The sequence below is a fragment of the Odontesthes bonariensis genome, chromosome 3, assembly GCF_027942865.1.
Source record: "Odontesthes bonariensis isolate fOdoBon6 chromosome 3, fOdoBon6.hap1, whole genome shotgun sequence".
NCBI classification, from domain to species: domain Eukaryota; kingdom Metazoa; phylum Chordata; class Actinopteri; order Atheriniformes; family Atherinopsidae; genus Odontesthes; species Odontesthes bonariensis.
The window spans coordinates 34,833,982-34,847,100 of NC_134508.1; the positions used below are offsets into that span (position 1 = coordinate 34,833,982).

The window sequence follows — 13,119 nt, forward strand, 5'->3', positions numbered from 1 at the left end:
CTGCTGTTCTCAAGGATTCTTCGACTTCAAGCTTAGTTCCTCGGTAGAGTTTAGGCACAGCCGTCTCGGCAAAGAAATGGCGAGACGTAATCACATACCTGGGCTCAAGCGTCTTTAACATGTTGCAAAACCCGGCATTTTCCACCACGCTGAATGGACGGATGTCTTTCAGCATGAAGTAAACAATGGACTGAGTTAACTTCCTTGCACGCTCACAATGTGAAGGTAGCTTTGCCAATCTCAGTGTCCAGTGTCGGTTGATTTATTTTTTTTTTTAATTATTGTGTTTTTGCAAGCGCTGGTTTCGTTTGGCCCCCCTCACCTGCCAGTGCTGCTGGGTGGTAACAGAGAGGTGAACTCTTATGTTAGTTGTGTTCCCGGAGTATTTCACTTTCGCACTAGAGTCCCTGCAGATTGCATGTGTCATGTCAATGTCTTTCTTTCCCTCTTTGTTCAAAAGTCCAAAATAAGTCCAGACATTTGACTTAAATTTTGATGGCGCATTTATCAGTTCTCCTCCCGACATGTTGCTGTGCTGTGATCACCTATGACCTAGTTCACGTGCCAGCCAGATTTTACGAGAGCCGCGCTTCGCTGTGTTGAGCGCACCAGACAGTGAACGGTTAGCACCATTTAGTGGACTAAAGAAGCAATTGATTTTATTTTGGTGCATAATACAAAGTTTATTTTTTAGGTGTATGTGACCAAAATATCGATATTTGGTGTTTCTGAATCGATACAATATCGCCACGCCAAATGTCGCGATATGTCACTGTATCGATATTTTCCCCCACCCCTACTAAATGATGTTTTATCCTTCAGCTGCCTGTGATCAGAGACCTGTGTTACCTGTGTGTGAATCTGGAAGACTGGGAGACCCTGGAGGGATTTTTGGGCTTCTCACTGAGTGTTGAGGAACTCACTGTGGCTGCTTTGGAAGAGCTCAACATCTTCTCCCACGAAAAGGACATACAAGAGGTAACACACATGTTTACACTACAAGATTGTGCTCCAATTCTGCTCCGATTCTGCTCTGATTCTGGTCCTGAAGAGCAAAACACAAAGACGACAGAGAAAATGGAACGTTTCACTTCTTTCTTTTGACTGGATCATTCAGTCAGGATCATTTCCTGTTTCTGGTGTGTCCTGATCTCACAATCACTAAGTTGGACATGCAACCATTTCACTGTTTTTGGGGGGATTTAGACCACCTTGAACCGGGTCCAGATGAAAAACGACACTCTTTAGACTGGACTGGATCAGTTCTGGAATAGGTGTTAGATATCTAGGACCCAAAAACAAAGGTGAAAAATAATTTTAGAGCTGCCTGGTACAGGTTGAAAGCACCTCGGTCCGGCCCCAGAGCGCATGTGACACCATTAGCTCTAAATATTTAAGATGTTGGCTGAGAGTTAAATCAAGAAGGGGGATGTAGAGAAGAGAAATGAGTGAATAAAAGCCTGCGCGATGCAGAAAACAGGCCTTTACTCCTCGTGGAAAACCTTTTTCCTGAATAAACTGCATCGATATTTGCTAAAGGTTTGGTTTGCATTACAAAATAAAGCATTTTGTGGGGGGGGGGGGGGGGGTTCAGTTCTGCTGGTGGTCTGCCAACATTATGCTGCACGTGTACACACATAAATAAATGTGATGTAATGTTTTCAGGCCAAAGCTGTGACTGTGAGAGAGGCCAGATGTGCGAGTAGCACCCAGACACAGGAGGAGACGGCAGAGGAGATGCTGTGATGTTCAGGCTCCTCCTGTAGAGAAGATGGAGGCTTGTGCCATCAAACAGAGGTTCACCTCAACCACTCACGCTTTATTTATTGCTTTAACTTCTCCGACACTGTCCTGTGAAAGTGTTACTTTTATTTATTCATTTTCACAATTACCATTAAAGGAGATGAACTGGATGACTTTCACCATTTTATGCATTATTGTTGTTATTAAGTGTACGCTCCCTGTTCAGGTTTAGCATGTGGAGATAACTGACAGTAAATATCAGGTTCGTGTTGATGGATGTGTCCTTCATGTTGACAGAAAAAAGAGGCAGTGGCATTTTGTGCAATTGTTAAAGCTGAAATTGTACAAATGAGCTGAAAGATGTTGATGAGTTGTTTCTGTTGAATATAAAACTGTCACATGACACACAAAGTTGTGTTATACCATGGGTGTCAAACTCTGGCCCGCAGTGTAATTATATTTGGCCCGCGAGGCAATCCCAAATGACTACTAGAGCTGACCACCCAGTGTTATAGACAAAACCCGAAAGTAAAGCAGCACCGCGATTACTGCGTGCCTTGCGTGTTGGTCCCATTAGCGGCAGCCCTGCAGGATGCTTTCATTGAAAAACCATTAGAGGGCACCGGCAACTGTCAGACTGTCACACTCTGCTGGCACGCAGTAATGGCGGCAGGCAAGATGGCGGGCCCATAGAGTTCTCGTCGGATTTTTGTATACAGCGCATTAGCCGCTAATACTACAAATCCCATAATGCTCTGCTGTTGTTTTGGCGCGTCAATCAGGACAAGACCCAGAAACTTTCACCGTGCTACCCCTTCCCAAAAATGTCGAAAAGAAAGGCAGAAAACCGGTGGGAGGAAGAATATCTGTTTACATATATAAAAGACAGACCTGTCTGTCTTGTTTGTGGAGTCAGCGTGGCTATAACTAAGGAGTACAACATTAGACGACACTATGAAACGAAACACGGTGATAAGTACAAGGACCTTGACATGACTCAAAGGAGACAGAAAGTAGAGGAGATAAAAAGAAGTTTGGTTTCACAACAGATTATGTTAAAAAGAAAAAGCTACATCACAAAGTGAGGCTGCTCATTTGTTTTCCACCAAAGAAGGGGGTCTCCATCCCGTGGTATTGGCTTCTCTTCTGAGTACCGGCGCATTTCAATAAAGGCATCAGTTCCAGGTGTGCGATGTTCCTGGAATCCAAGGACTTGGGAGTCAAATTCTGCCCATATCCCACCTATTGCTGCAGGTGAGCTTGAGGTAGTTGCAGGAGCAGCCACTGAGACAGAGCCGGTGGCAGAGCTTGTACTTGGTTCAGGAGCTGACACTGAGGTCCGGTTCACTGACTGCATTTCAGTGATCAGTCGTTTTTTCACAGCTTCAACATTTGCCATGTCACGGAACCCGAGGTTTTTAAATCTTGTGTCCAGGAATGTGCTGACAGCAAGACCATAAAAGGTTTCAATGGCTCTGAGACGGTGCTGGCATCGTGATCAGAGCTCAGCAGCTAGCTTGATACCTTGGCTCTCATGAGTTGCAGTTGACCTCCGAAGTAATGGAACCAGGGGTATCCCTTTTGAAACTGAGGCATGTTTCTCTGTCGATATCTCTTTTGTGACCTCTTCGAATGGTCTCAGGGCATCAATGGAGAGACTAGCCATGGACCAATCTTCCTCACTCGAGCACAGTGAGCGTTTTCCACAAAGACAAAGTGCTGTAGTAACAGCTTCCTTTTGCTCAAGTAGTCTCTCAAACATGTAAAAGACAGAGTTCCACCATGTTTCAGCTGACTGGATCAGTTTGTGTTCTGGTAACTTTGGTTGTTTCTGAATTTCTTTGAGCCTCTCTGCTGCTCTTGTGCTGTGGTGAAAGAAAGCTACAATAGCTACAATTTGTCTCCCATTAAATTTTTCCTACTTGGAATCTTGTAGCGATGATCGAGTGTCTTTACAAAATTCCTAAAACCCTCATCTTCAACCACAGGTGTATATCCTTAACAATCATTTCAGCAAGAGTCCTTGTGATATCCATAGCTCTTTGGGAATCCTCTAGATAAATGAAACAAAAAATGATTGAGTCATAACCTCATAACCTGTAACAATGAGCTTAGCCTAAACATAGGAATACTACTGTTCCTTTGACAGTCAACTGGTTTTCCTCATCATAGAAATGTTTTTTAGAATTTAAAATCCATAAGCCGGCAGATATGCTGTGATGTTTACTCTGCGGGTGCTGTTTGGCGTCTCTTAGGAAACTCAGAAGGAGGACTGAAGGGATGCCCATCGTCTTCCAACTGACTGACCCGGCTCTGCAGTGTGCTGATCCGCAGGCAGGACCCTCCGACTCTGCCAACTGCTGAACCAAATTCAGTCAGCTGTATACATCCAGAGTCAAAATAAAGCTTTCATTCACTGCAAACTGCTGATTCTGCTCTACTTCTTACTGAAACTTCCCAGGTTGCATTGCCACATTTTATAGTCTTTATGAAAGCATGAATGGTTTACCCACAAGGTGGAAAACAACCACCACAAGCCGGTCGGACGCTAACTGCTGATTGTAAAAGTGGCCTCCTAATAATGCCACATCGATGAAGCTGAAACGGTGTTCAAATGAAAGTTGGCAGGTGGCTTTTTGGTGAAGCAGCGAGTGCTGCAGCGTGTCGGCGCCACGTGGACACAGAACATTCAGTCAACATTAGTCTGTGGTTCTCCAAAGATTTACAAGAACCACTAATGAATGTTTGGAGAATGCGTGCAGAGGCTTTTGGGAAAATAAAAACTCCACCATGTTCTGAGGACTGACCACTGAAAATGCAGAAGGCTGTACCACATTCAAAGGAACAATCCTTCAGCATCCTGAGGTCCTCATGAAATATCTGGGATACACTACAGGAGACCTGTTAGTTCACTCCTCTGTTCAAGTGGGTCACTTTAGGAAAGCGGAGGGACCCACTCCACTCCACTCTGCCCATCTCCTCCTCAGGGTCTGCCTCTTTTGACATCTGTGGTCAAATGATAAAGTCGCTCGTTTATCTTCTTTCTGGTTATGCAGAAAAAACAACGCAATTCCAAGTAAATAGTTGAAAACTTGACATTGTTGTCAATTTTTACAAAGATCATTTATCTTTGCATATAAATCTTAAGCCTCGTTTCCACTATGCAGTACGCTACGGTTCGGCTCGCTTTGGGGTCAGCTTGCGTTCCCACCGTACAAAGGGGACCCTCAGGGGTGGGCGGAGTGCGTGCCGAAGCGTAAATAGCAAATAACAGCAAATAACACATAACATCCATAATTTGGAACCACTTCCAAGCTTCTTCAGCTTAAAGCTGCAGTCTGCAGGATTTCTTGTTGTCATACGTAAAGTCCTACTTTTTGGCATTTTAAGAGTTTACATGATCTATCAGAACGCTTAAAGTTGAAAACAGTGACCTCCGTGGTCGCAAGATGCAAGAAATGCTTATTTTTTAACCGAAAAATAAAAAGTTATTCAACTTCCTGTCCCGCCCCATCAAAACACATGAGAACTCGTGCAGGCCTAAGTGCACGCCAGATGCGCGTACACGACTCCTCATTCATCAGCTCACCTGTCATTTGCGATCATGGAAGACACAGTAAGTAGACTAGCCCGTAATGAAGTTCAATAGTCTAGATAAATAAGCGTGGGGACGAGCCTACCTTGTATCGCGCGTGCACAATCGGTGATTGACAGGCAGCAGAGCCCCGCTCGTAACCTGACTGGTTACCTTGGCTACCTGGAACCTGTGTGCTAGGTACCCCAAGCAGAAGGGTTAAAAAAAAAAAAAACCTGCTGCGTCCTGTGAGCCGAGTTCCGGCCTCGTTTTGGCGTTGACGAAGGTAGTCCGGCTAGTTGGCTGGGGTCACAAAAATAAAGCGTCTTGTTTCTCAAAACAATATGCGTTCAAAAGAGTAATACATTTGCATCACAAAATGGTTATCCAGAAAAAGTCAGACCTCACAATCGCTTGGCGCTATTTTTGCCTCCCTTCATAGCGACAGCTGCACCTGTTTACTGCTCGGAAGCAGGGGACTGCTCGGTCTGCTTTTCGGTTTACACAGCCTGTAGTGATATGAAGGGAGAGAGAAATAGCGCCATGCGATTGTGAGGTCTGATTTTTTTATGGCTACCGATTTTGTGATGCAAATGTATTACTCTTTTGAACGGATATTGTTTTGAGAAGCAAGACGCTTTATTTTTGTGACCCCAGCCAACTATCCGGACTACCTTCGTCAACGCCAAAACGAGGCTGGAACTCGGCTCACAGGACGCAGCAGGGAGTAAGAAAATGTTCATAAATGATGTTGCTAATATGGGATGTCATACAGCTTCATGTCAAAAGAGGCGAACTATCCCTTTAAGACTTTGAAAGTCATGTAGTGTGACCAAAGCTTAACATTAAATGCCAACCTGACAGAATTTAAGCAGCAGTTTGTTTTTGTTTTGTCAGACTCAGTGGGATCACTGTAAGCGACCTGTAAACTGTATTTGGATTGGATGTCTTCATTCATCTACCTACAAGTCATTATAAGAGATGTAGACAGAGCTTAGTAGCACAATTCAGTCATTTGTACCGAATGGGAGAGGCAACTCTCAAACCTTGCTCATCTCATTCAGTTTTGCTTCACCCTAAATCCTTAAAGGCTGCCTTTTAAAGGAAACACGCTTAAAAGATGGAATTAGGGTTAAGTTGCACTTAGATAAGATTAGATTAACATCATTACAAAAATATTTCCCTTTGACTTCCTTTTCTTTATGCAATGCGGAGTCCAGTGCCTTCACCACCAAGGGACAGTGAGGCCAGATGTCAGGAGACAGAGAGCAGCACTCAAGAGAAAATCAGGGCCAGGCAGGGGACCCGAGACGATTGTTTCCTTATAATGTGGCACAAGTTGTGTAAGATATTGTTTGGGCTTCATAGAAATACAGCAGTGTAGATGTTGGTCTATTTACATTATGAACTTCTGATATAAGTCTCTCTCTCTCTCTTTCTGGGCTATCTGCTGAATTTTCTGTTGTCCCTGTTTATCTTCGTTTGCTCAGCCCTGTTCATCTGGAGGAAGATGAGAATCTTGAAGAGGCAATTCAGTGTTGTCTACTAGAAGACTGTGCTGTTAATATTCTAAAGTAAGAGTTACAAGTATTTTTTTACTACAGTAAAACTCTTGTTTACACCAGCGTAAACATCGCAAACAACATGGAACAATTCCTCATGCACTGAAGGTGATAGTGGAGTAAATGCAGAGGTAGCCAAAGGTCTGTTTATCTTTGTCATTGTCTTTTTTTTAATATAGGTCATCTGAAATGCCGAGCAAAGAAGAAGTTGCAGGCCTTCTACAAGCTCACAGTGAGAGAGTTATAACATCGGAAACAAGACAGATCTATATCAGTCGAGCCAATGCTTGGCCAACAGCCCAACGTGTGTTTAAGAGAACCTGTTTTGCACAAAGCTGTGACATGATGCTTTATGTCACATTTGCAAGCCATGAACATGACGCTGAGGAAGATGCTGCCGACCTTGGAGGTCCCAGGCGAGAGTTTTTCCGATTACTGGTGAAGCCTATCTTCCAAGACAGTGGAGCTTTTGAAGGTTTTTTCTAAATATATTGGTTTGAAAATGCCAGAGTACACGATACAGAATGCGGTGTTAATTTATATAATCTTTCAGGCACACCAAATGGATGCACACCAAGACTGAACATTCTCCACTTGCAAAATGGACTGTATGGAACCATTGGCAGGATGAAGTCTACAGTAATAATAACTGTAGGGGCTGAAGCACCTGCATTCCTGTCCCCGAGTGTCGTGGACTACATTGTGTCTGGGGACATCCTTCAACCTAAAAAGGTAATGGGCAATATTCTGACCTGAAGACTATTGTAGCAAGCCTTTGCTTTTTTTGACTATTCCACAGCAGTACAGTTACTTTTATTTTGGTAGAATGCATTATCAAAATAATTTTGGTTTCATATTACCCAATAAATAACTAAAAATGACTTTCTTGCCATTGGTAGGTAACTAAGTGTAAGTGAAATGCTACATAGTACTTCTGTAAATGTTGATTAAATGCAGTCATTTGAGAAAATAAGATTTTTGGGGGGGCTTTTTATGCCTTTAATGATAGGACAGTTGGAGAGAGACAGGAAGCAGAGAGAGGGGGAAGACATGCAGCAAACGACTGTCCGGTGCGGGACTCGAACCGGGGCCCACTGCAGCAAGGACTGTAGCCTCTGTACATGGGGCGGCTGCTTAACCCACTACACCACTGACCACCCTGAGAAAATAAGATTTTAAAGATCTGATCTGTAATATTTAGGTTCAACAGGCAACCTTGCAGGATGATTTGGAGAAAGCAGTCAGCAGCTGTGACTAATGGCGATATAAGGTGAGGGTCTTCCACTTGTTGTCACCATGGCCAACAGAGATTTGTTTGTGAAAAATGCAGTTCTATACCATACTGTTGTGCAACGGCAGAGCTGTCTTGATCAACTCATTGATGGCTTGTCCCACTATGGAGTAAGATTCACCTCACAGTTCTGTATCATATTTGCTCCGTGCTGTGGTAAAATTACTAAGAATTGCCATATCCCCATTTAAAGGTAGGGTAGGAGATCCTGGATTTTGAGTCCAGCGAAGCTGCATTTTGAAAATACACCGGTAAAAAGTCCCAACCCTTTTCTTCACTTTTCCCCCGAAGGCACGCCTCTAGAGTACATGAACGCGCACGAGCACGAAGGTGCACGAGCGCTGTTCTGCCAGCAAGCATCGATCGTTGCCGTATTAGTACTTAGTTTATGCTAACTATACGTTTAATAATGCTAGGTGCTAGCCAAGCTGGCTCTAGTTTAGCTTCCTGCCAAGCTTCTGGACGTTCACGGAGCAGGGTACGCGCACAGGGAGAAGGAACGGTCCGTTCACAATGATTGGATACTGTTTTTCCTAGATTGTACGTTCTAGAGGCCACTAAAACTTTTCATATTTGTGTCAAAACTTTTAATTAATTGGTTGCAATGGGGGTGTGAAGAGTATTTCAAGCAATATGTAAAAAAATGTTCCAGAAAAAGATCCCCTACCCCGCCTTTAACCATAACTACTCATTTTTATGGCCTTTCATTTATGGTGTTGAATTTCCTTCTAGGTTTTATCACTCCTGAGAGAGAACCCCAGCTTGCATGTGCTGCTTGACATACCAGGAAAGGTCAAAGGTCGAGCAGCTGATTTTGTAGCTGGTATTCACAAACCAAGCTACTCTGTACTGGGGAGCAACGGAAGAGTTAGGGAGGAGTTGATGATGGGAACATTTAGGGAGTTTCTCCAATGTCTTGAAAGTAAGTTTGTATTTTTAATTCAGTATATTATACAATAAGGAAATCCAGGAAACGTAAAGATTTATTTTATTCTTTACAACTCATGAAGCTGTGCCTATCTAATGTTTATGTACCATGTAACAAGAATACAGTTGTTATGATAGCTTGTAAGAATAACATTGCTTTTTCACCAAAATACCTCTACAGTAAACCATTAGTTATTCAATTAGTCATTGATTCAGTCTTTCTTAAACCTGAGTATTTCCGAGTCTCCAAGTCAACACTGGTTTCCCTTTGCTTTCAGATCAGGGGTCTTCAACGTTTTTCAGGCCAGGGACCCCCAAACTGATGGAGAGTTGGAGCAGGGACCCCCCTACTATTAATATGGCATACAATTGTGTTTTATATTTAACGGGGCCTAGTGCCGTTTATAAATATAGCTACTCTGTTATTGTACATTCAATACTAAGCTATTCAAATAATACACAGGTTAATATATTCATGTCTTTATTTTAAACATGTGCAAGGCACAGGGTTGCCGTGCCACTGCCATTTATAAACAAACATCTTGCATACAACACTGAGCTATTCAAATAATCCACAGATTTTAACTTTAAACATGCATGTAGATGGGGCAATGAATCCTCAAAGCATCTGTGAATGGCACACGTGTGCACAAAATTTGTGAGAAAAAATTGTTTGAAAAAAAAAAAATTTTTTTTTTTTTTTTTTAAATGTTAAAAATTGTCTAATCAACCAAAGATTTCGCGACCCCCCTGCAGTACCTCCGCGGACCCCCTGTTGAAGACCTCTGTTTTAGATAAAGAGCTGAGAGACACATATGGGGACAGGACTCTAACCGAGGAGGAGGAGGCATTCCTGAAGACTTTGAGCCCTGGTCACATCTTTGCGTTTGCTACAGGGAGCAGCAAAGTCCCAGCCATTGGTTTTTCATCCAACTCCTAAATGAATATTTATTCATGATGAAGACAGATATCTTCCCACTGCACATACGTGTGCCAACGAGCTTCACCTTTTTGTGAATGCAACAACAATGACTGATGATGATGAATTCAACTACTGCTTCCTAGTGGCATTAATGAATGGATTTTTATTCAGCACCATTTAAACAAATGTCAGGATTCCACTCTTTAGTTTCGGATATGAGGTGCTATTAGTATTTATGTTGTCTACAACTGGACTAAAGTATTGTTGTGTTTTGAGATGTTTAACAGCTACCATTAAAGTACAAGTAAAGGCTTTGTTGTTGCAAGCACAACTTTAGCATAAATGTGCTGTCCTAGTTTTAATTTTTACTGTAAATCTACTAATAATTCACTGAAATCAGTTCATCAGGCTGCTGTGTTGTTCTGTGTACCCTCTGCCCCTCGCATGGTAACAACCCTAAAACTTTCCACTACAGCCCAGTGGCTGATGGTGTCCATGTGTAAATGTATTCCATAGAGGAGATTTGAGGCATATAGAGTTTGTTCATATTAGAAAGCAGTGGTTTCAATTGCATTACATAAGAAAGCTGAAAAATAAAGACTATAGCTTGTGTTTTCCCATCTTGCTCCACATTCTTTTCATCTTGTTATGAATTTAACTCGAGTTAAATTAGCAACTAGAGTTACTAGTTTTTTTATACTCAACAAACAGTAGTGAAGGAATGAAACTATGTACATTTACTCAAGTAAGGTACTTAAGTAGAAATTTGGAGTACTTTTCAGATTACATTTTTTAATTCCCCTCCTCACCATTGAAAGCCATGTTTATTCAGATTCACTGATGTTGAATATGTTGTGACAAACTGAAGAATGTGTTCTTTCTCCTCATCCTACTCCTCCTCAAGCTCTTTACAAAAGTGGACTTTTGAAAGTACAATGAGGCTAATGTTACCCAGTTGTCCATGTTATGCTGAGATCACACATTTACAAGTTTATCCAAAATAAACTGTTGTGTTCTCTGAAACAATGTTTTGCCATTGTTGTTGTCATGTAGAAGAGGGTTAATGGCATCATTCAGTTCTTGCAAATCCCTGCCATTCAATGGGGAAAATCCTCTTCTAGAGTTTGGTGAGGAACAAAAAACTATCCCTGCTGTTGAGAGTTCTGGGTTGTGAAGATTAGGCAAATCATTGTCCAGACTAAAAAGCTGAACTGGTGTTCTATCTCCTTCAGATGAGATAGAGTGATTGTTAAATCCAGCTTAGAATTCCTCCAAAGTATGGTTGATTCTGGGTAGAAAGAGCTAATGGAGACAAAATAGGTCTGTTGCATTATCTATGTCTAGGATACTCAGGGATTCCAGTTCATTAAAAATGGGTGCATAAATATGGCTGCAGTTTTTGTTCAAGTCTCGGTTAAAACGCTCGATCCTCTGGTTGTGTACAGAACTTCCTGTTAAGACAGAGCCTTCAGCCCTGCTTGCATGCATGTCCTCCCAAATCTGAGCGTTCTCTCCTCTGTGATCAGTCCTGATGTGCAGTGGTCTGCCAAACTGTCCAACAGCTGCAGTGAAGTGGTCTCTCACAGTTTCAGCACGATTATTGTTGGAACAGTGAAGACACATCAACATCCTACTGTAGCCGTCTATGGCACCTTGAACAACCAATTTCCACCTAATCAACTTGTGATTTCCGTCGACATGCCATATAAAATTTGGATGTGGGACAGAGTACACTCGCCGAACTATTGCTGTTCTTCTCCTGGCTAAGACACCAACTGGGTCCATCCTTAGCAGTGAATCTCTTACACGTTGTCTTTGAACCACAATGTTTTTGGAGCGGACATGCCCCATAAGCATCACTTCTCTAATATTTGGGTGTTCAGTTTTTATTTGTGACACTTCAAGATCCAATTGTTGATCACTGATGCTCTTAAATTTTGACGTTGGGATGTTATAGTCTTGCAGTAACTTGTAGAAATTTGGCCTCGAGATTGAAAGAATAGATGCCGCTTCTGTAAAGGTGGTTTTCAGTGAAAGAACATGTTCAAGCTCCTCTTTGGAAATCTGATGTCTTCCTTGTTAGTCATTCTAGAACACAGCAAAGAATATGACATTTGGCATGTTTCTATAACAAACAAGGGTTATTCAAGAGGAAATTATAGACCTAACAGATGAGCATTCACATCACTCATCATCTTTCTGACTGAAGAGAATTATAGATTGTACTGTTTGTTTATTTAAGGAATGTTTAACTAAATAACATGGACCATCAAAGATGAGAGGTTACTGAGAGGTAAATGAGAAGTAAATCAAACAAATATGAACATGAATATGAATGAGTACTTACTGAGCAAGGTCTGTTGCTGGTAAAGGTATGGTAGCGCTGGAGCAGGAACCCTGAGGAGTTTTAAAATATAAACAAAATACCAAAGACGTTATTATATTGTCACGTGTTAGTGTAAAATATGCCACCATGATTGGAAACAAAACGGAAACAGTATACCACACAGAAAACAAACAAACAAACAAACAGCCAGCTAGGTTACATGAGTATGAAAGTATACCGAGCGGTATGACGTCCCAGTGGAGGTGGTGGGTGTGGCTGGCCCAGGTGGGATGTTGCAGCTGGTGGGAGCCTGAAGAGACATTAGCAAAATATTAGCAACATTATCTTTCATGTGTTTTTTCTTTTTATACGCCCAGCAGTCAAAAACCACCGATGTGATTGGCGAAGGACAAAAAAGCAGGACAATGTAGAAACAAAGAGAGATAGATTTTATGCTTTTTTACAGTACGCACACTATACATATATATATATATATATATATATATATATATATATATATATATATATATATATATGTATGTAAATATATATATACACATACACACACACACACTAGTGGTGGGCCGTTATCGGCGTTAACGTGCTGCGATAATTTGAGAGTCTTATCGGGCGATATAAAAAATATCGCCGTTAATCTATTCTCAAAGTTGGGTTGGGAACTGGGTCAAAATAGGTAGCCTAAGCAAACTGTGATGACTTTTACCTTGATATTTTAGCTCGGGTGTGGGCCGATGTACTTTGTCTGCCGTTAGG

The 13,119-nt window shown here is 41.9% G+C and overlaps 1 pseudogene; it reads left to right on the plus strand.

Moving 5' to 3' along the window:
• The first annotated feature begins 7,255 nt into the window (after positions 1 to 7,255).
• Positions 7,256 to 13,119, plus strand: part of LOC142376972 (dynein axonemal heavy chain 8-like) — a 61,258-nt pseudogene continuing 55,394 nt past the window's right edge.